The following is a 22942-nucleotide window of genomic DNA, read 5'->3' as shown; positions in this document are numbered from 1 at the left end:
TCCTGATTCTTGCAGAAATGTATTGTTTCATTTACAGAGGTTTTATTGGAAAAGGGTTTGAAAAACAGGTATTCCCAAGACCCAAATCTGTTCATGTGATATGTAAAGCACCTCTCTTCAAATACGGTTGCACTAAAGGAAATTGTTGCCCATACTTTTTCCACTGAAGCTTTAGCTATCTAGCACCTTTACTCTGGAAAAATCTCCCAGCCTCAGTCCAGGGTCAGACACCCCTAGCATATTCAAGAGTAGATAGACTCAAAACCTTTCTCTGTGATGAAGCCTACTATCAAAAACAACACAGATTCCACTAGATTAGCTGCTATAGGCCTAGACTGCGGACAGTATTTTTTCTGTCTCTCCCATTAAAGTGAGTTCCGTTAATTACTTTAGGAGCTTCTGTTACTTCTCTTTCTTTGCTTTTCCTGCTATTATTAAATTATACCTTTAAAATGCTTGCAAGATACTGCCGCTGTCTTTGTGCTTCTGCTCAACAGGTGAGGAACAAGTATGGACGACAGGCAATCAAAAGTCTTGGAAATCCTGCCCCGACTCCAGCAACTACAGCACAATTTGGACTGAAAATTCAATCTGGCCCATCTACCACTCTCTCTGTTTTCCTTGCCTTGTCTCTATCCCCATTATATTTCCTTTCCCACTCAACTGGTCATTGATTGATTGATTGAATTCAGTATCATAGACAGCTTCCACCCGAGTACTGCAAGCAAGCAGTACTAGCTTGCATTAGGGGATGCAGGGAGAAGATGCTGTCCATGATGACCAAGAGGTCCGGGTATTCAGGACACTTTCAGAGGACACCACCACTGTGGCACGTATCAAGGATGGTGAGGAGGGTGTGTACAGGAGACAGACTTTGTGGAGTGGTGTCAGTGGAACAAGCTACATCTGAACATCTCCAGGATGAAGGAGATGGTCCTGGATATTTGGTGGACATCTATGTCGGCACAGCTGGTGGTCATTGTGGGCAGGGAGGTGGAGGTGGTAGAGACCTACAAATACCTCTGAGCTCCTTCAGATGTTCCACCAGTCCATCCTGTCCAGTGTGCTGTTTTATGCCGTTTTGTGTTTAGGTGGTGGTGCCAGGAAGTGGGACATGAAATGCCTGAACAGACTCATCCGCAGTAAGGGTACTGTGGTGGGTCAGAGACTGGACTCTGTAAAATAAACAGATATTACCTAATCACGCAACCGCTGTCTCTGCTGGCAGTGATGTACTACAGCCACAAATCAATGTATCTATTTCTATTTTTGTCATGGCTTGAATAAGACTGGTGGTGAGAACCCATAAGCATGACAGTGAAGCAGGCGGGTCAAGCCCAAAAACAGGTTTAATAAGACAGGCAGGGTTCCGGTACCAAGAAAACAGTCCACACAGCAGACGAATTACACAGATGGCAAACAGGCTGAGGTAGACAGGCGGGTCATACACTAAGGCAGTCCAAAAATCAGGCAGACAAATCCGAAGAGAGGTTGACGAAAGGCAGAGTCCAACACACAGAATCAGAATGACAGGCAGGATGCTAAGGCTGGAAGGTCAGGGTGAACAATAAGACAATCTGGCAGAGAGAAGAAGGCTGAGCTGGCATTGGAAGTGTGGAGACAGATTGGGGAGTGGCTGCAGGTGTGTGGAGAGACAGCAGGTGCAGGGAATGAACTGATTGTAGATGAGACAGGATCTGGAATGATATGACATGTTAGGGAAAGAACACAAAGAAAGAAATCTTAATTGTCCGGAGACATGACAACTTTAAGTGAAACAGTTCATCTGGTCGATTTACTTGTATGAAACAGAAAGAAAAACAAAACAGAAATAGAAAAACAACCAGGAAAAAAAAGGAATGAGAAAACAAATCTGGAGAAATGATTCATTAGTGAAAACTGGATGTGAGATTCCACATTAGCCTCGAGGGCAAGAATGTTTTCTGTTACATGGCAGGATTATCAAATGAGGTGTCTCCTTGGTTATTGTGGACCCCTCTGTAAAAATACACTCACACACATGTCAACTTCTTGATGTTATTTTACACTTTTTTTCTTTAACAGCTATGACATCATTTTTAAGAAAATCATTAAAATTAACAGTTTGTTTGGTTTTTATATTGTATAATTGGGAAAGCTCAATCATTGCATACAGTTTCTACCTTATATTCTGTTATTACTTTTGGGATGCATAAACGTCGTGTGTTGGGATGCACAATTTTTTTTTAAGCGCATCCCAGGGATGCACTACTTTCTACTACTTTGAGGTAAAACGAACTCTGCAGTCTCCTCTGCAACATGGGAATAGCCTCAGAATAGTCACAATTTGAACAAAAAGTTCAGTTGGTCAACTAGTTGGTCAAATAAAAAATAAAATAAAATATTTCACTGGATATGAAATGTTATAATTATTAATATGACTTCTGAGAAATCTGTTTCCAATCATTTAGGAGTGGGTAACCATTTCAAGTACCCCCTTTTTCATGTCCTGATGTCATGATAGACTGCAATGTACAATGTGCCGTGCAATAGAAGTTATGTTAATAGTAAAGATTTCCCCGGAATACAACAGCTGAAATGTGAGACGTATTACAACCTGATGATATATTACATTCAATAATATGTGAGGAGGGATATTTTTTCCTGTTCAGGTATGTGCAAGGCAGCTGTCCTCTAAACCCATGTAACCTCATTTCTCCTCTAGTACTTTTTGGCCGTGTCAGACCACCGCTAATCTATGAGCTCAATTAGTCTGCCCCATCCTTCGCTTTGATGGCAAGGGCTCTGCCAAGTCTAATTATAAAAGCTTGGTTCTTGAGGCTTATGTCAAAAAGCTTGTCGTTTTTCATGCACTTTGCTCTGGGAACAATTTCATCATGCTTTCAAGGGAGGACATCCTCTGAATATCAAGCTGTTACATAATGATGAAAAGCATGACAGCCAACCAATGTGTTGATTTCTCTCTATGCAATGGTAGATTAAATGTGATGTTGGTTTTTAAAGTCAGCATTTTCTTTTTCTTTTTTTTTTTGGCACTTTCTAGGACTGAGAAAGGAGATGGGACCAAATTTAAATGAGTCAACCTCCTCCAGCCATCTTATCAAAGCAGTTATATAATGGAGTTTAAGAGGTCTGTCGGAAAAAATGTGTCTGATTAAAGTGAGCATGTGAATTCTGTTTCATCACAAAATGATGCCGTCTATGAAGATGGAAGATATTTTTAGACTTTAGTAATTGTAACAGGTCAATCTAGTGCTTCTCCTCACATCTCATACACTGTAAGATGTTTCATGGTATTTCAACTAGCAAAATAAAGTTCACCTGCTGCCTTGAAAACGTAAATTAATCCAGTTTGAAGACAACCTTTGTTTCAACTCATTAACCTCCCTGCTCCTATAATTGCGACCCCGCAATTGGATCACGTGATGTTTTTAAAGCTTTATAACAAAGAAAGTCTTTCAAGTAGATTACTGTCGTCATCTTTACGCAATAGCGCAGATGTGAAACTCTCGCCCAATTTTATTTGGAGCTGATCGACATTGGAAAACCAGAGATATTTTTTATCGTTGAAAACATGTTTTGCCCTTGTTGCCCTGACATTATTTTGGTCCCTTTGATTTTTGTCTCCATACACCACATAAAAAGTATTTAACATATGCATACTCTGTATCTTTTTTCTTCAGCATAACTTCATCTATATAAAGAGATTTCACTTTATTTCACTGTAATTTACTTCATTGAAATATTGGGCCAAAATATACACAGTCAAATCCAAAATGAAAAAAAAAAAAAAGGATTTATTGCAATACAAACCACAAACATGCTCACTTAACTGTTTTGGAACTTGAAAAAATAAATATAGGTTAGTAACACCACTATGTAAATGTAAAATTGAACTAAAGTAATAAATATTCACAATAAAAATGTATTTTCATGGATGTTTCAGAGGAAACTCTGAACCAACACATAAAGTTTAGCTGCAACTCTTCAAAACAAATTGTAAAATAACAGAGATCATCCTCAAATAGTACAAATACAGTGATACCTCGTTACTCGTGGTTAATGCATTCCAGGAACCGCCCACAAAAACAAAATTCCGCAATATAGCGACAAACTTTATTTGATGATTGATGAACCCTCCCCATACTGATATTAAACCACCTTCTATCTGTATTACCTTTTCCCACACTCTGACAAACTGTTTAAAGCACGCTGGTGTCTCACAGAAGTGCTCTGCCTTCCGGGACTCACGAAACGCAGCACACTTATGGATGCCTTCAGCCAACAGAATGTGCGTACAGTATCATGTGACTACCTTCTAAAAATCGGTGATGAGGAGAAGCCGCGCATGTTGATTTGTGAATGCGCAAGGCATTACTGTATAACAGTGAGAGATTTTTGAGATGTAATTAAGCTTTATCCAATGGTTAGTGTCGGGTAATCTCCAGAGGTCCAGACGATGGTGTCGCTGAGCCAGTGGAGATCTGGACCTGGACTGATCCCCCTCCATGCCCTGTCTGGGTAGAGGGTCCATTCTACTCATATCTGTATACGGACACATGAAAATGACATTTGAAAACATTTGATCGTTCAGATTATTGTTCATACTGTACAAAATTGGTTGGTGGATTCAAATAGTTCCTCTTCACTTATCATTTCAGCCCTGATCTTCTGTATATGTCTTCTTCTTTTCCTTTTGGCTTTTCCCTTCGGGGGTCGCCACAGCAAATCAGTTGCCTCCATCTAACCCTGTCTTCTGCATCCTCTTCTCACACCAACTACCTTCATGTCCTCTATCACTACATCTATAAACCTCCTCTTTGGTCTTTCTCTAGGCCTCCTGCCTGGCAGTTCAAAACTCAGCATCCTTCTACCAATATATTCACTATCTCTCCTCTGGACATGTCCAAACCATCTCAGTCTGGCCTCTCTGACTTTATCTCCACAACCTCTAACATGTGCTGTCCCTCTGATGTACTCATTCCTGATCCTATCCATCCTGGTCACTCCAAGAGAGAACCTCAGCATCTTCATCTCTGCTACCTCCAGCTCTGTCTCCTGTCTTTTCCTCAGTGACACTGTCTCTAGACCAAACAACATTGCTGGTCTCACCACAGTTTTGTACACCTTTCCTTTCATTTTAGCTGAAACTCTTCTATCACACATCACACCTGACACTTTCCTCCACCCGTTCCATCCTGCCTGGACACGCTTCTTCACCTCTTTTCCACACTCTCCATTGCTCTGGACTGTTGACCCTAAGCACTTCAAATCCTCCACCTTCTTGATCTCTTCTCCCTGTAACCTCACTCTTCCACTTGGGTCCCTCTCATTCACACACATGTATTCTGTCTTACTGCGGCTAACCTTCATTCGTCTCCTTTCCAGGACAAACCTCCACCTCTCTAGCTTCTCCTCCATCTGTTCCCTGCTCTCACTGCAGATCACAATGTCATCTGCAAACATCATAGTCCATGGAGATTCCTGTGTAACCTCGTCTGTCAGCCTGTCCATCACCATAGCAACAAGAAGGGGCTCAGAGCTGATCCCTGATGCAGTCCTACCTCCACCTTGAACTCCTCTGTCACACCTACAGCACACCTCACCACTGTCTTACAGTCCTCATACATGTCCTGCACCGCTCTAACATACTTCTCTGCCACTCCAGACTTCCTCATACAATACCACAGTTCCTCTCTGGGCACCCTGTCATCAGCTTTCTTCAGATCTACAAAAACACAATGCAGCTCCCTTTGGACTTCTCTGTACTTCTCTGTCAACATCTTCAAAGCAAATACTGCATCTGTAGTACTCTTTTTTTGGCATGAAACCATACTGCTGCTCACAAATACTCACTTCTGTCCTTAGTCTAGCTTCCACTACTCTTTCCCATAACTTCATTGTACGTTCTCATCAGCTTTATTCCTCTGTAGTTGCCACAACTCTGCACATCTCCATTGTTCTTAAAAATGGGCACCAGCACACTTCTCCTCCTTTCCTCAGGCATCTTCTCACTATCTAAGATCCTGTTGAACAACCCAGTCACAAAACTCTACTGCCACCTCTCCTAGACACTTCCAAACCTCTACAGGTATATCATCAGGACCGACTGCCTTTCCACTCTACATCCTCTTTAGTGCCCTCCTCACTTCATCCTGAGTAATCTTTTCTACTTCCTAGTCCACAACAGTCACCTCGTCTAGTCTTTGCTCTCTCTCATTTTCCTCGTTCATCAACTCTTCAAAGTACTCTTTCCATCTTCACATTACACTACTGGCACCTGTCAATAGACTTCCTTAATCACACTGACCTGCTGCACGTCATTCCCATTTCTGTCTCTCTGTCTTGCCAACCTGTATAGATCAGTCTCTCCCTCCTTACTGTCCAAACTAGCATACAAGTCGTCATAATCCCCTTATTTTCCCTTTGCTACCTCTACCTTCACCTTACACTGCATCTCCCTGTATTCCTGTCTACTCTCCTCAGTCCTCTCAGTGTCCCACTTCTTCTTAGCTAACCTCTTTCTCTGTATACACTCCTGTACCTCCTCATTCCACCACCAAGTCTCCTTATCTACTTTCCTTCCAGATGACACACCAAGTACTCTCCTACCTGTCTCCCTGATCACATTAGCTGTAGTTTTCCAGACATCTGGAAGCACCTCATGACCACCCATCTTCCTTTTTCAGCTTCCACCATTTCGTCTTCTGCTCTGCCTTTGTCCTCTTGATCTTCCTCACCACCAGAGTTATCCTACACACCACCATCCTATGCTGTTTGGCTACACTCTCACACACCACTACTTTACAGTCACTGATCTCCTTCAGGTTACACCGTCTACACCAGATGTAGTCTACCTGTGTGCTCCTACCTCCACTCTTATTGGTCACCCTATGTTCCTGCCTCTTCTGGAAGAAAGTATTCACTATTGTATTCAGTATTCAGTATTGGGGCGGCAGTGGCTCAGCGGTAGAGCAGAGGTCTTGAAGACAGATCGCCCAGCCATCGGTGGATCGATTCCCGCTCCCGCCAGAACATCTCCGGAGTGTGAGCTGACGGTGGGAGGCGTCAGCTCACCTCCCAGCCACTGCCGAGGCGCCCTTGAGCAAGGCGCCGTCCCCCTTACAAGCTGCTCTATTGGGGCGCACTCCAGGAAGCTGCTGCCCGTCACTCAGGCTCCCGATGTACAGCTTGATGTTGTGTTGTATACTAACTGCATGATTACAGGCCCCTTTGTGTGCTGTGGTTGTTTCAGGGGCCTGTACATACATAGTGTGTGAAAAACTAACACAAAAAATGTAACAAATGTACACCTGAGTGACAAATGTAATTTCCCCTAGGGGATCAATAAAGTGTATCTTCTTCTTCTTCTTCTTCTTCTATATCCATTTCCATCCTTTTTGCAAAGTGAACCACCATCTGTCCTTCTGCGTTATTCTCCTGGATACCAAACCTGCCCATCACGTCCTCATCACCTCTGTTTCCTGCACCAACATGTCCATTGAAGTCTGCACCAATGACAACTCTCTCACTTCTAGGTATGCTCTGCGTCACTTCATCAAAGTACAACCAGAATTTCTCCTTCTCCTCCAGCTCATGACCCATCGCTCATGACCATAGGTGAGGGTAGGAATGAAGATTGAACGGTAGATGGAGAGCTTTGCGTCTCGGCTGAGCTCCCTGTTTGTGACAACAGTGCGGTAAAACGACTGCAATACCACCCCTGCGGACACTGGCTAGTGTCCTCTTGCGGCTGCAATTGTCCTCTTGCGGCTACAAGGATCAATAATCATAAATCAATTTCCTACAATATATGGATACAATATAGCAAGCAAGGATTAACACATTAAATTAAATTCTATTCGGTTTTATTCAGAAAATAAATGCAATACAGGAAATACATATTCCTGCACTTAAATTTTACTATCTTGACCTGTTTTTCCTTTGTTGCATCATCAGAGTTGTTCCCATCTTTTTTTTACTTATTTTTTGCCCATTGCCCAAATTGCGTGAGCAGCAAACTTATCTGTGCCCACCTGTGTGCCCAGGGGAATTTAAGTCTAAAACTGAGGTGTGGTCAGACGTAATGCTGGGCAGTAGTGACTGAAATTATTCACCATGTTGTTTCACCATTGGCAGGTTCACAATGTACTAAATGTACAATAGTGATGCACAGATAGTTTGTGACATAATCAACATGCTCATCTAGCTTCAAATGAGACTCACAGATTCAGTGTCTGGGTAAATTATCATTCATGAGGACAGCTCCTTTAAATCAAACTATTTATCTGTGTGAACCTGGACTGCTGGAGCTGCTGTGCACTGTGGGTAAATAGCATGGAGAGAAGTGATGCACTTATTGTCTCTACTGCTGGGGGGATACCACAGGTAGTTAATAAGTTCTGGATTAATGATGTATTAGTTAACCCATGCGCTGTTAATCATGGTCATCATTTTTACGACTGAGCCAACCGACAACGATCAGGCCTTTATTGCACATAGAAAAAAACAGAGTGTCCCTCCTCCTCAATTAAATATTTGTTCATTATAATTGTTGGACATACCACACACTCTATAATTTGCTCTTTACCTGTATGATACAGCAGGTCTCTTACCTGTGATACCAGGTCTCAGTCATTTATTTTTATTTCAGTTATTGGTTATTCTTTATAAATATATATATATATTTAATAAATAGTTTCATTTAAATTTATTTTTCTTAATTGTGTTTTCATGTGTTTAACCTCTGTATTACCATGTGGTTTCTTTTTTATTTCAATTTTTTCACCAATTCAAATTTTATTCTTCTCTTTTTTTAACACGAGGCTGTTATTTCATGCACACACATACGTATGTAATAAAAATTTTAATTAGAGTTTAATTGAATTCTCAGAATATTTTGAGCCTTGGTATATGAATATAATGCTTTCATTTAACTGGATACATTTCAATCATAACATTGAAAGATTTAATTCATGTTTGAATTAATTAGTTTATTTAATTGCATTCCTATAACCCTATCACCACATAATGAACATGTCCCACCCAGGTCATGTGGTAACTTTTAAGCCAATTGCATTCATAGATGAAGACACAGCTAATATATGCTGAGTGGAAATCTTGAATTTGGATCATGTTGTCACACAGAGACCTTATTTTAATGTAGGTTACTATTAGTGAGAACAGTGTATATGTTTTCCACATACGTTAGTGGATGGAATCCAGTCTTCTCCAAATCAACTGGGGCTTGATTAAGCAAAATATTTTCATGTGCAAATTCCCAGATGCTGCATACATTCAGATATTCCTGATTTCTAGTACAGCAGGAGCAGAAACAACTTGTTTGGAAGTACAGTATTGCATTCAGTGCGATGTCATATAATGAGAAGATTAATCATCCGCTGGAAAAGAGCAAGCCCAATGCGCCAGTCTCTGGAGGAAATGGAGCTGCAGCTCTCTATAAAGGGAAAGTCGAAGTCTACTGGGGGCTGTGCTCTCTCTGTACTCTGTGGATGAGGCTGGAGACTGGGAAAGAGATGCTTCTATCAAGGCCGTGCAACAAAAGAGGCCTGAGACCCAGACACCACTCAAAAGGCATGTTGAGAGACACCAGTATTATTACTGGCAATGGAACAACGCTGTGCGCTGAAGGGGTCAGTGAAAGAATGGAGCCTGATGGGTTTTCAGTGAGGTCAAGAGGGGCAGTGGTGTAACGACGCTGCCAGACTGCAGATGGTGGAGTCTCTTTGTTTTAGCCAGACTCTCATAACATTGTATGACTGAGGACTCTCTTCTGAAATGCTGTTCACCTTCATGAATAGCAGTGGTTAAAAGCAGTCTGAACACACTCACATTTCCACATTAACTGCATCATGGCTAAAAGACAGTGGATTGTAAACAGTAGAACAAGTGTAACATAGAGCTCACATAAGAGGTTGAGATGAGAAGTTTGAGAGTTAATGTTTTAGATAGAGCAATGGTTAAAAACACTCCTGGTCAATATATTTATGCTACATTGATTACACCTCTTCTTTTTTTTCATCTCTTAATCCTTGTCTTTGTCTAACAATTTATTTGGACACTTGTTTCTTTGTTGACTGTAATAACGCTCCATCAGGCTCACACTAACAGTAACACTGAGCAGAAAGGAGGCAGCAAAAACATTCAGCTTTTTAATGCAAAATACTCCAGCATGCAAGCAGACAGATCAAGCCCCGGGCAGTGGTCACGCACAGCTACTTGGTTGTGCCTCTCCATGTATGCTGACCCTACTACCACATGCTGGACTGACTCTGGGGCTTCTTTACATAGTCTGCACCTTGGGTCAGATCTACTATGGTAGATATTGACCTCTATTGCTCTTGTACTTAGGGCCTGTTCTTGTGCTGCCATGATCAGTGACTCTGTGCTGTCTGTCAGTCCAGCTTTATCCAGCCATTGGTAGGTCTTCTTGATATCAGACACTTCTCTATCTGACGGTGGTACATGCCGTGTAGGGGCTTGTCCCTTCATGTTGTCTCCTCCTCCTCCTCTTCCTCCTCAGGTTTCTGCTGTCTAAGACATTCACTGAGCAGTTCATCTGTTGGGGCCATCTTTCTGATGTCTCATCCTGGACAGTGGCCCTGATGCTCACTAGTCCTTGGCCTCCCTCTTTCCGCTTAGTGTAAAGCCTCAGGGTGCTGGACTTTGGGTGAAACCCTCCATGCATGGTGAGGAACTTTCTAATCTTGATATCTGTGGCTTGTCTCGCTCTCTCTGCACACACACACACACACACACACACACACACACACACACACACACACACACACACACACACACACATACTATACATATATATATGTATATATATATATATATATATATATATATATATATATATATATATATATATATATATATGCACGGGAGTGTATGTGAATAAAAATTAAAGCAATTAGCTGTAAGACACGACTGTAAAATGGACTTACATGATAAACTGCACCAAAAATGTCATTTGGTTATCAACATGAATAAAGAAAACCCTGGTATCTTAAACTGAGGTTAAAACATGACAAACAAATTAAAGCTAAACGTGTTAGCATGGACTCCAGTGGATCCAAGCTGCTATCCATGGATACTACAATGTTTAAAAGCTACCTTAAATTTGAATCAAACAAAACTCCAAGGTGTCTGAAGTTGGAGCAACAACGGCCTCTTTTGGATCTGATATTCCACTTCCTTGAATGTGTGCTGAGGTCCCAGCTTCCATTCACTCAATTCCAGATTATTGGTGCCATTGGTAGAAATGAGTGGACCAGGAACATGTCTCATGTATTAATATGAGGACATAGTGAAAATAGGCCACTGAAAGACACCACAGACATCCAAAATTCCTCACTGCTCCATCCTGAACTGAGGATCAACTCTTTCCTCAGTGAACTCTGACGACCTCGGAGTTGGTGTTTTAATACTGCAGTCGTACAAAGAGGTTACAACAGCAAATGCGCGACGTCTGTGGCAGAAGCACTCACAGAACTTTCTTTTGAAATGAAGATCAAAGCTATGTCTGCAGCTCCGGTGCCTGGCAGGGCACAGAATATTCATGAATACCAGACATCTGTCAGCCACTAGACAGCATTGTGGGGGTGAGGAGAGAGGGAGGTGACATTTGTCTCCCAACAATGAGGGATGGACTTCAAATAGGGAAGTAAGTAAACACCCGATGAGCAAATGAATGAACACTTTACATAAGCTCAGAGGGTGTTTTTTCTTGTCAGGAGTTGGAAACAAAAAAGTGACAGAGAAGCTTCCATCTTCCAGTTTCGTCGTGTGTTCTATGAATCATGATAGTTTTGCATAATATCTCTATTCCACTGTTCTTATGACTTCTTTTTTCTAAAATGTTCATGTACCTGAGTCTGCAGAACATTGTCCTTCCTCTAGGCACTGTGAGTTGAATGTAAAGTCACAAGCAATGTCATCACAGATTTAATTTTCCTATTAATATAGACCTTTGCATAGTGTCCTTAGCTGTGCCTCATTCTATTGCCTGGAATGGGGTGAAAAGCACTGTGGAGGGGACAACAACAAGGATCACACGATGTGGTTACCATGGTGCTTTGGGTCTGTGTTCCAGGGCTGTAATTTATAGTGGAGGGTGCTGAGGAGGGGTAATTCTACAAAGATGCACCTGCTGGGAGGCTGGTGGTGACAGGATGCCAGGAGATCCAGAGAGGTCACATCTGGAGCGGCAGGACATCCAGCAGTGACTCTCCTGCTCCAAATGCTTGTGATCCTACGAAAAGAGACATGTCAGCAAAATGAAACGCTGTCATTATTTTGTTTTGTCCTCTTTCCCGTCTTAGGAGGACACAGGACAAAGGCTCAGTGAACCTGAGCTGGTTGTCTGTAATCATTATGCGAAATGCAACATCTTTGGAAAGCAGGGAAGGAAATTCAGAAAGCATACCTGTATTCAGATCTAAACAGAGAAGGATCTCTAATGAACTAACTGCTGTAACTCAGGAGGTCTAGCCACAGAAAAAAAACATGTTTCACTGTCTTAAGTAACAGCAAACACAGCTATCATTAAATATGGCTTAACAGCTGATTGAGACTGTATCATGACGAAATAGTACAGAACTAAGCAACCTGTTTTTCCCAGCTTTAGCTGTTTTTGTGGCCTGCAGTCTGCTGCCTGCTGGTACCAGACAACAAAGAGAGAAAGATCAGCTGATGGATGTTTACAGGTGAAGATCTAGGACTGGACCAGGAGTTAGTGAGTCAGAGAGTTATTTGTCGCCAACAGAACAAGTCAGATACACAGAGATTTAAGTCCTGTTTGATTCGGTCCAAAAGCACAATATCAGTGTCAGGCTGGAGGAGCAGACACCACAAGACTGCACCTCTTTTAGTTTTGGCTAAGAATGAGTGTTGCATGTTATGTCACTCTCATTCTGCCTATCATCTAGAACAACTGTCATGAAAGTGCAAATGCTAGAGAATACCGAAACACCTTCAGCCTCCAAACAAACAAACAAGACACCGTCTCATGACAGATATAAGGATTCACAAGGAACACTGTCTGGAGAAGGAAAAAACCAGTAGAATGAAAGAGTAATACTGTACAGCCTCCATTATGTGTAATGTGTTAGAATGCCCTGAAGGAGAAGGCTAAGGCGACCCACGCTTGTACTACAACCCTGATAACTATAAGCAATGGAAAAGTAAACAGGCAGTTACTGAATGAAGTCATTTAAAATAACAGTTACATAAAATCCATTAGTGCAAAGGCAAAAGGAAGAGACCAAACAAGGTTGGAAGATGTTTTAAGGAAAGCTTTGAAGGGCTGAAATGATGATTTTCTACTTTTTTGTTACTATCAGCAAAAACCACCAGAATGTCAGGATCAAACCATCAATCAATGACTGTGAACAGTTTTTACATGTAATAAAGTCTGATTTATTGGTGCCATCGAGGCCTGTGAAATCACCTCTGTGTGAAACTATGGGTAAAATAGTGCTGCTGCCCCAAACACACCTAAACAGTAAGACACACCGAAATGTGTTAAATAATAAATAATAAGAATAAATTGCTAAATGTGTGTGAAGCACAAAACAATGCCTAACAAATGCATTAAGTGCCAGACTAGAAGCTGTTGTGTCTACGTGTTTAGAAAATTATATTAAACATTTGACTTTATACGTGAGTCTCTTTGGCCTGCCTCAGGTAGAATCTTACTTCCTGCTGGGCCTTCCTCATCTCCTCCTCATTCTCACCACTGAACGGCTGCTTCTTCCTTTTCAGGACAGCCTTGACCTCTTTGTTTAGCCAGGGTTTGTCATTGGGGTAACATTTGACTGCTCTGACAGGTACTACCGTGTCCACACAGAAATTCAAATAATCTGTTAAACACAGAGCCGCCCCCCTCAACGTCCTCCCCATGTGAGCCCACAACAACATCCCAGTTGGTGGTCTGGAAGCAGTACCTAAGCGTCACCTCAGCTTCTGGGGACCATCTCATGACCTGTCGGGTTGTTACTGGTAGCCATTTCACCAGAAGGATGTAGGTAGGCTGTAGATGCACTAGGTTGTGGTCAGAAGTGGTTACACAGACGGTCTCACCTGTCGTCTCAGGGTTAACCCTGGGTGTTACGTAGATGGCCATAATGACAACGTGTGGAAATTCACGAGAAAGGTAGCAGGGCCTGATGCTAACAGCTGTTAGCTCCAGATCCCGATTGCACAGTGTTTCTTTCACAAACACGTCACTGGTGGTACCATCTGCTGTTCGTATAAATAATTAGTCCACCTCCTTTCTTCTTCCTGGTGGTGTTCGTGTCCCGGTCTGCTCGTACAGAGGAGAAGTCGGTCCCAATATTGACAGGGGGAATCGAGGGTCTGACCCTGTTGTTTACCCCCTCAGCTTCCCCTGGACCTCTGCTGCACCTCAGTGGGGATGAGCTCGTGAATCCCAGGTTCTCCTCTGACCTTCAGGGAAAGTCCTTTGAGTACATCAGCACAGTAATGTCTGATAAAATGCATGATAATGTATGATAAAAAACATCAGAAGATGTAAAAAAGGTAGAATATAAAAAAACCCAAAAAACGATAAAAGCATAGAACACTCTACAGAGCAGACAAAAAGCATGCGACTCCCTCAGATCCTTTGCATCCTCAACATTTTGTATGTGTCTCTATGGAGGAAAAGCCAAATAAATTGTTTAGGCATTTCATCTCTATAAAAGTTCTCAAGTGGATCATGTTGAACTTTCTCTGCCAGTGAAAGCAAACACTGTTCAAGATGATGCTATCAGAGGGGAGCGGGGGGTGAGGATGAGGGGAGATGCAATCAGTTCCTCCACTCATTTGGAGGCAGGATTTATACACAATCCAACAAAACACACAAAGGCTAATTGGCACCACACTTATTCATCCATCTGTTGAATCAGAAACATCCTCGTGCTAACTGGTCATCTCTGCAGTCTCACAGTGTTGCAAACAGGACTGTGTTGTTTATATGGTATATGTTAACTGTTGTTTTCAAGGACTTGGCGTGTCAGGCTTACCCTCCTAAAGCCTTAATGAAAAAAGCATCCAGCCCACAAGGCATGGGGAACACATAAAATCAATCATGAGGAGAAAGCAGAAACTGCTTCATTTGTGTTTTCTGCTCATTTGTGATGGGTGGATTTAGAGGGACAGTGAGACCGACGTCCTTGATAGTCTCTAGTATTTAATATCTCAGTTTCATTGTGGACAGCAGAAGTGTGCTGTCGTTATGTTTTTCAATTTCTCATCTTAACACCAGGTTCCCTACTCTACATTCATCTTTTTGTGATCTCTTTTTGATCGGACGAAGCATGTTTTACGTTTTTCAGAGTTTCGTTTGTTGTTTTGTCATTCTGACGTGAGGTTGGACATTGACCAGCATCATTCTTAACTTAACCATTGAAAAGTGACATCATAGCCCCAGGGTCCACTCCACTCTAGGACTCTTCATGTTAGAATCAGGAAGATGTGTTAAAGGAACAGATAGACTTAAAGGTTCCAAATTATGTTGTTTTGTTTTTTTAACTAACATCATTCAGCTGCCAGATGTCCAACTACACTGTATTTGAAACATCTTGCCCCGAAACTGATCTGTGGTCCTCAATATCTTTTATTGAATATTGATTACTTAACTTCCAGTCCAGACATTTCGTTTAGAAGCGGCTGCTCCCTCTGGCACGTTCATGTGCCATTTTTGTGTTTACATGTGCCAATGTGTTTACACCCTAATAAAAAGCCAGCGATGAAGACGGTGTTTCAGCTGGAGACAGAGAGTGAGGACTCGGCCCAATTTAATGGCGAGCTAGGATCCTGATTTGGAGCTGAGACAGCCGTTGTGAACAAACGTCCTTTGGCAGTGGGCTCTGGCTGCCTGGTCGACAGACAGACAGACAGACAGACAGACAGACAGACAGACAGACAGACAGACAGACAGACAGACAGACAGACAGACAGACAGACAGACAGACAGACAGACAGACAGACAGACAGACAGACAGACAGACAGACAGACAGACAGACAGACAGACAGACAGACAGACAGACAGACAGACAGACAGACAGACAGACAGACAGACAGACAGACAGACAGACAGACAGACAGACAGACAGACAGACAGACAGACAGACAGACAGACAGACAGACAGACAGACAGACAGACAGACAGACAGACAGACAGACAGACAGACAGACAGACAGACAGACAGACAGACAGACAGACAGACAGACAGACAGACAGACAGACAGACAGACAGACAGACAGACAGACAGACAGACAGACAGACAGACAGACAGACAGACAGACAGACAGACAGACAGACAGACAGACAGACAGACAGACAGACAGACAGACAGACAGACAGACAGACAGACAGACAGACAGACAGACAGACAGACAGACAGACAGACAGACAGACAGACAGACAGACAGACACACACACACACACACACACACACACACACACACAAACACACACACATCTTCTTACCGCTTCACCCGCTGTGGTGGGAAGGTGGAGCCTATCCCAGCTGACTGAGGGCGTGAGGCGGGGCAAACTCCGGGTGCGATGCCAGTGCACCGTGGACAGCAGAGCAACATGACACAAATTCTGAGCCGTGACAGCTGAGACTCTTAATGAGCGTGTAGTTGGTTTGGATACACAAACCTCTCAGAACACTTAGAAGAGCTAAAGCTGCTTCCATTGAACAAAAAAACAGTTCTGATTTAGTAGCTTCTTCATCTGCTATGAAACTGACACTGAGGATACACCTTAAAAGTACACACACACACACACACTCACACACACACACACACACACACACACACACACACACACACACACACACACACACACACACACACACACACACACACACACACACACACACACACACACACACCTGACTGAAGCAGAGCTAACTAGTTAGCCGAGTTCTACAAATGCTGGCTGACTTCAACAACTTGTGAGGAACTTTCAGTGTGTAGCTCTGATCCAGGTCATTACCACACACTGCTACCTTAACGTGAACAAACTCCACCTCAGGGATGACCCCTTATCTGGGGAGAGGACACGTCAATCACTGAAATATGGCTCAAGATACGTCAATCACTCTGTCAATCATTCCTGTTATTACGTCAAAACGGGAGCTGTGACAAAACGGATCGTTTTGATACTGTATGCGGCAAAAGATTCCAAATAGTTATTGATGTAGGTAGCAGTTGTTCTCCAGATTTGAGGAGTTGGTAGGTTTAAGGAGGATCACTATGTATATATATATATATATATATATATATATATATATATATATATATATATATATATATATATATATATATATATATATATATATATATATATATGTGTGTGTGAAAAAAAAAATATCCCTGAAAAAATTTGGTATTCATAACAGGCTAAAACCACACTGTTTATTAAAAGAGTGTGGTGTTGTGTGACACAATACATGTCTGAGTTCCTGAATACTGAAAAGCACACACTGGATAATAAGCTCTGATGATGATACAGTAATCCCTTGTTACTCGCAGTTAATGCGTTCCAGGACCACCCGTGAAAAATGAAAGTCTGCGATAGAGCGACAAACTATTTATTTTATTATTTATGGTAATTTAAACATTTATGAACCCTCCCCATACTGATATTAAACCACCTTCTATCTGTATTACCTTTTCCCACACTGATAGCTTGTTTAAAGCACTATTGTGTTTTATGAAAGTGCGCTGTCTTCCGTGAGTAACGGAACGTAGCGCACTTCTGGATGCTGTCAGCCAATAGCATACACGTACGATATCACGTGACTACCTACAAAAATTCCGCGACGTAGTGAAGCTGTGCATCTCGAAGCGCTAACAAGTGAGGGATCACTGTACTTATCCACTATCCTACGGCGATGATGCTGAATTGTCTATTGACTTTGATTCAAACTACAGACTACAAAAACTCTCCACTGTTTTCCTGCAACAGGATGTGAGTGCAGAAATAAAAATATGCCTGTTGTCTACTTGAGTGTAGGAATTTCTACCAGATGTTTGTCTGTGATGAATCTGAGTCTGACTTTAGCCTAATTACCACTCAGCTACATGAGGAGATGTGTGACAGCACATCCTCCTCCTCCCAGCAGTCCGTCTACCATCCTAAACTCCCATTAAACTCTAGACATTGTAATGTGAATCCCAATCAGGAGAAAGCTGTCTACTTAATCGCACAGCAGTCATTTCCTCTGGTGTTCCTGCTTCTTATTTCTTTATTGGACTGATGTATATGCATGAAGAGCATTGCATCAACCTTAGTGGCAAAATTACCCATAGAGGACTAAGGTCTGATATAACAGGTCACCTATCACATTTGTATTCATGAGCAGTTAAATCAATGCATTGATGAATAAATGCATAACAAGAATCTGCTAAATTGTGGCGTAAATGTCAAAGGATGCGTGATCTGCTGAAACTTTGTGATTTCAATTCGTGAGAGGGAGCAGGCTGATTGGCTGTGGATTGGTGTAAACGGAGAACAATTATATGTTCAATGGAAAACGGCACTGAGCCACACAGTTGAACAGTGATGAGGACTATTAATAGTTCTAGAAATGTGTTGTTGAATGTAAAGGGCTTTTGGATCAGACTTCTGAGGGATCCCACCTGCAGCCCACTGTGTGGGGTGGTGTTGTACACAGACTGCTATTCAGTGTGTTATCTCCCCATTTAGTCCTTTGTGTCTGTGAGGATGGAGACATTAGGGCCGTGTGGAACATGCAAAAGCGGTCTGCTTTTACAAGATGTATACATGCTTATCACAGAGGCAGGAGGACCAGGGTTGGACTGGTATTAATCATGAAGCGAGACATCTTTGATCTGAGTTTTCACACTGTACACAACTCATAAACCATTATACAACAGTCTCTATGTGCATCCATGCTGCCAAGGCCACATCTTTAATAAGAAATGAGCTTTCATGTTATTCATGTCATTGAAGTCCAGTCAAAAGTCATGATCATTGTCATTTCAGTCAAAACACTTCTCAGACATTGTTTGAAATGCAGTAGAATTGCTTGTTTGACCTCCAAGTGTCCAAGTTTGTGGTTATGGTGGATTGTTAGATTGACAGGTGAGCCGGCAGGGGTCACAGAGACACAATGCAAATAAATTGCACATAAAAGTAGCTTACATGCTAATAAAAGAGAGGCTGTGCTGTTAGCAGTGGTCCAATAATAAACCAACATAGTCTTCCTCATCTTTTTTGTGCAGGCTCCAAAGTTATTTGTTTTCTTAGATTATTTCTTAGATTATAATCCAAAAGACGAAGTACATTTGTTCTACAGGGCGGTACAATCTAGGCACAAATGAACATTCTCTGTCCTTAGATTCAAGTAAAGAAAAACTCCCCCAAACTTACCTAGGTAGATAAAAACCCTCCAGATCAGACAGATGTGCTACAGATGCCCTATCTATCTATCTATCTATCTATCTATCTATCTATCTATCTATCTATCTATCTATCTATCTATCTATCTATCTATCTATCTATCTATCTATCTATCTATCTATCTATCTATCTATCTATCTATCTATCTATCTATCTATCTATCTATCTAGATAAATAGTGTTTGTTATTGTTGAATCATATTGTTCAGACCTTGTTTATGGGCATCTCAGTGAAAACACCCGTTCACATCAGTCTCCAACACTGAGTTCACTTTGCAGGATTGCAGAACTGATTTCCAACTTGCTGACAGTTTATGGAGATCGCCGTCTGAAGCCCTGAATCAGATGCAAATTGGTGTTATGTGAGATTCGAGTGCTTGCAGATGCCAAACAGACGCCCAAAAGATATCAATCATGCGAAACATCTAGTCTTGTCTGGGACGGGTTCAGGGGCCATGCAAAAAGATACTGCACAGCAAACAAGAGAATGGGTGGGGAGGGGAGAACGGCACTCAAATAAAACTGCATCTGATATGACAGTGATTCAGTTTTCAATAGCAGCGCTAGAAAGGCTACAATGAGCCGGACGAGCATAAAGCTGTCTGCACTCAGGGTCACTTTCTGAATGTCTCAACAGCTTCAACGAAAATGTTTCTCCTAAGACTTATCTCATTTTTTTTATTTCAACAGTTTTCCAGCGAGTTGAATTTTCCACTTTTCGCTCGTAATTCTGGTTGATGTTTAAGTTTCCTTTCCAGTTTATCAAATGCAGATGCTTCAGGCTTAAGCATGTCTCTCTACGGAACACTTGACACCCAGAAACGTCTTGAATGCATCAAAATAAGAACACAGAACCGACAGAGTGAGGGTCTCTGCCAATACATATTCCACTCCACCCGACTAGTGGATCACAGAGGAGCTGTTTTACAAAGATTCTGTATAGTGCACCATGAAGTAGGATCTTTCATGCTAGACTTGTTTCTTTGACTGTGCTTCATATTTGCACTGAAAATAGTGGTTTGTTGTCATGTTACTGTTCAACTTTGTTCAACAAGTGCTGGAATAAAGGTAACCAGAAGCTTCCCTCACCTGGTCTGATTTGAAATGTTGTATATATACCTAGCTCTTTTATTTAAAAAAAAAATTCCTGAAGAAATGGGGATTAAAACATTTTCAGCATAGTTCTATATAAATAGATGGTGATGGTGACATTGTAGCCAATTAATTCTCCAAAAGGGGCTGTAATCATGCTGAAAAAAAAAAAATCAATACATATAAAATACAAATATCTCTATTGATTTTGTTCTCTCTGGACTATAACTACAGAGCCTGGTAGTTGTCATACTTGAAATTCAGACAGATTCTCTGAAACTGATCAACCTCCTCAGGTTCAGCTTTGGTTTGTTGGTATTGTTCTGTGATGAAGAAGCATTGTTGAGATGATTAATGCACAATTGTTGCCCCTCTAAAACCTGCGATAGGATAGTATAATTTATATCTCTGCGGTTTATTCAGATTTCATTATCAAAGTTGAGATCTGGAAATGTGGTTCCTCTAAGAACAAGACTTGAGAGCCGTCCAATCAGAGGAGAGACTGGAGACTGGAACATCCTCTGGCTAATAAAGTGATGGCTGTGCTCCGGTATCTCCTCATGTCCTGTAATTGGTCATGACACACAGGTCAGACTGTGTGTTCGTGTCTGTATGTGTGGATGCTCACATCCTTTCAATCAATTCCAATTAAGACGACCCGCAGCTGAGTGCTGACCTTCGTCACTAACACGGGGAGTCGATGTGTGTCGTGTTTCTCCTGCAGTCAACACGCCACTAACATTCATTCAGTCCCAGACTGACTGATGCCAGATCAGTGATGAAGGTACAGTAAAGCTTGTCTCAGCACTTCAGCACTGTTTCCAGATTAGAATCCGATGGGGATGAAAAATTCATTTAAATACCTCCACAGAACCCATGTTTAGTAAACGGGGAGCTCACACGGCTCCGTGGTGGTGTGTGTGTGTGTGTGTGTGTGTGTGTGTGTGTGTGTGTGTGTGTGTGTGTGTGTACACACATCCTGCAGAAGCTCATTTGTAGAAATAAAGCAGATTAGTCCATTAGTGAGTCTAACAACACTCACAGACTGCTAGGGTGGCAGAAACAGCAGTTAATCTGAACGGCTGGATTCATCAAATGGAGTTCTAATGATAATATGCAGTTTGGTGGTATCAGCACACGCCCATTAAAGCTGCACTATAATGTAGATTGATGCTCAGTTCACCTGTGGTCACTTCAGCTTTTTTAAATCCAAAGGAGACGTCCCTGAATGTCACATCATCACATCTATGCGTGAAAATTAAGAAAACAGTTGTTGGTAGATTATTTCTTATTCTTTGTGGTAAAACTGCTTCCTAGAAACAAATCACACACCTTTGGAAAGCATGTTTATTAAATCCTGCGAAACAGTGATGCACTGTAATCGTCAGTGTTTGAAAGATGAAACAAAAAGCACATTACTCAGGCAGCAAAGGGGATAAAAATGAAATGATGATCTTGACCCTGAGAAAACTAGGTCAAGGTCAAATTTTAACTTTTGCACATGTTTTTGCACATATCTCAGGAACCGGATAAGACGAAACAAAAGGCGTTATATTCTGAGAGGCAAGGGGAAGAAAATTAGATCACTACCTTGACCTTGACAAATTAGGTCAAGGTCAAATTTGAATTTTTACAGTGCGCCCTTGCGCATTCGCGCATCAACGCTTGCGACTTCACCTCGTTGCGTACTTTTGGTAGGCAATCACGTGATACCGCCGTACGCGCATTCTATTGGCTGACGGCATCCGGAAGTGCGCCACATTCTGAGAGTCTCAGAAGTCGCACAAAAGTGCTTTAAACAGTCTATCAGAGTGTGGGAAAAGGTAATACAGATAGAAGGTGGTTTAATATCAGTATGGGGGGGTTCATAAACGTTTAAATTACCGTAAATAATAAGATAAATAGTTTGTCGCTCTATCGCGGAATTCATTAATTGTGTGTGGTCCCTGGAACGCATTAACCACGAGGAACGAGGGATCACTGTAGACCGTTTTAGGTACACGTCTCTGAAACCTGATGAGATATAATCACAAAACAAAAAGCAACATTTTCAGGAAGCCAGAGACATAAAAAATGTGTAGGTCAGGGTGAAATGTTGCATTCAGAGGTGTCTCGGGATGTTGCATCTCTGACTGCCTTGTTTCCCTTTGAAATGGAGCCACATTAGTGAGGAGTGTTCCATTGTGTATTAGCAGCAGAAGTGAGTTTTTGAGTTTCCCGATGAGTTAGACAAATCTTCATTTCTTTTCTTTGCTGCTGTTATTGACTCTTGTTTTGAGCTTCTGGTACAAGAACAGACCTGATTGGAGGAATGTTGCAGATTTGATTTATATCACACTCTTTTCTAGTGCTCTTCTCAAAGCACTCACAGTAGTTCCATT

The sequence above is a fragment of the Antennarius striatus genome, chromosome 19 (genome assembly GCF_040054535.1).
Source record: "Antennarius striatus isolate MH-2024 chromosome 19, ASM4005453v1, whole genome shotgun sequence".
NCBI lineage: Eukaryota > Metazoa > Chordata > Actinopteri > Lophiiformes > Antennariidae > Antennarius > Antennarius striatus.
Note: the sequence above shows the minus strand (reverse complement) of the source record.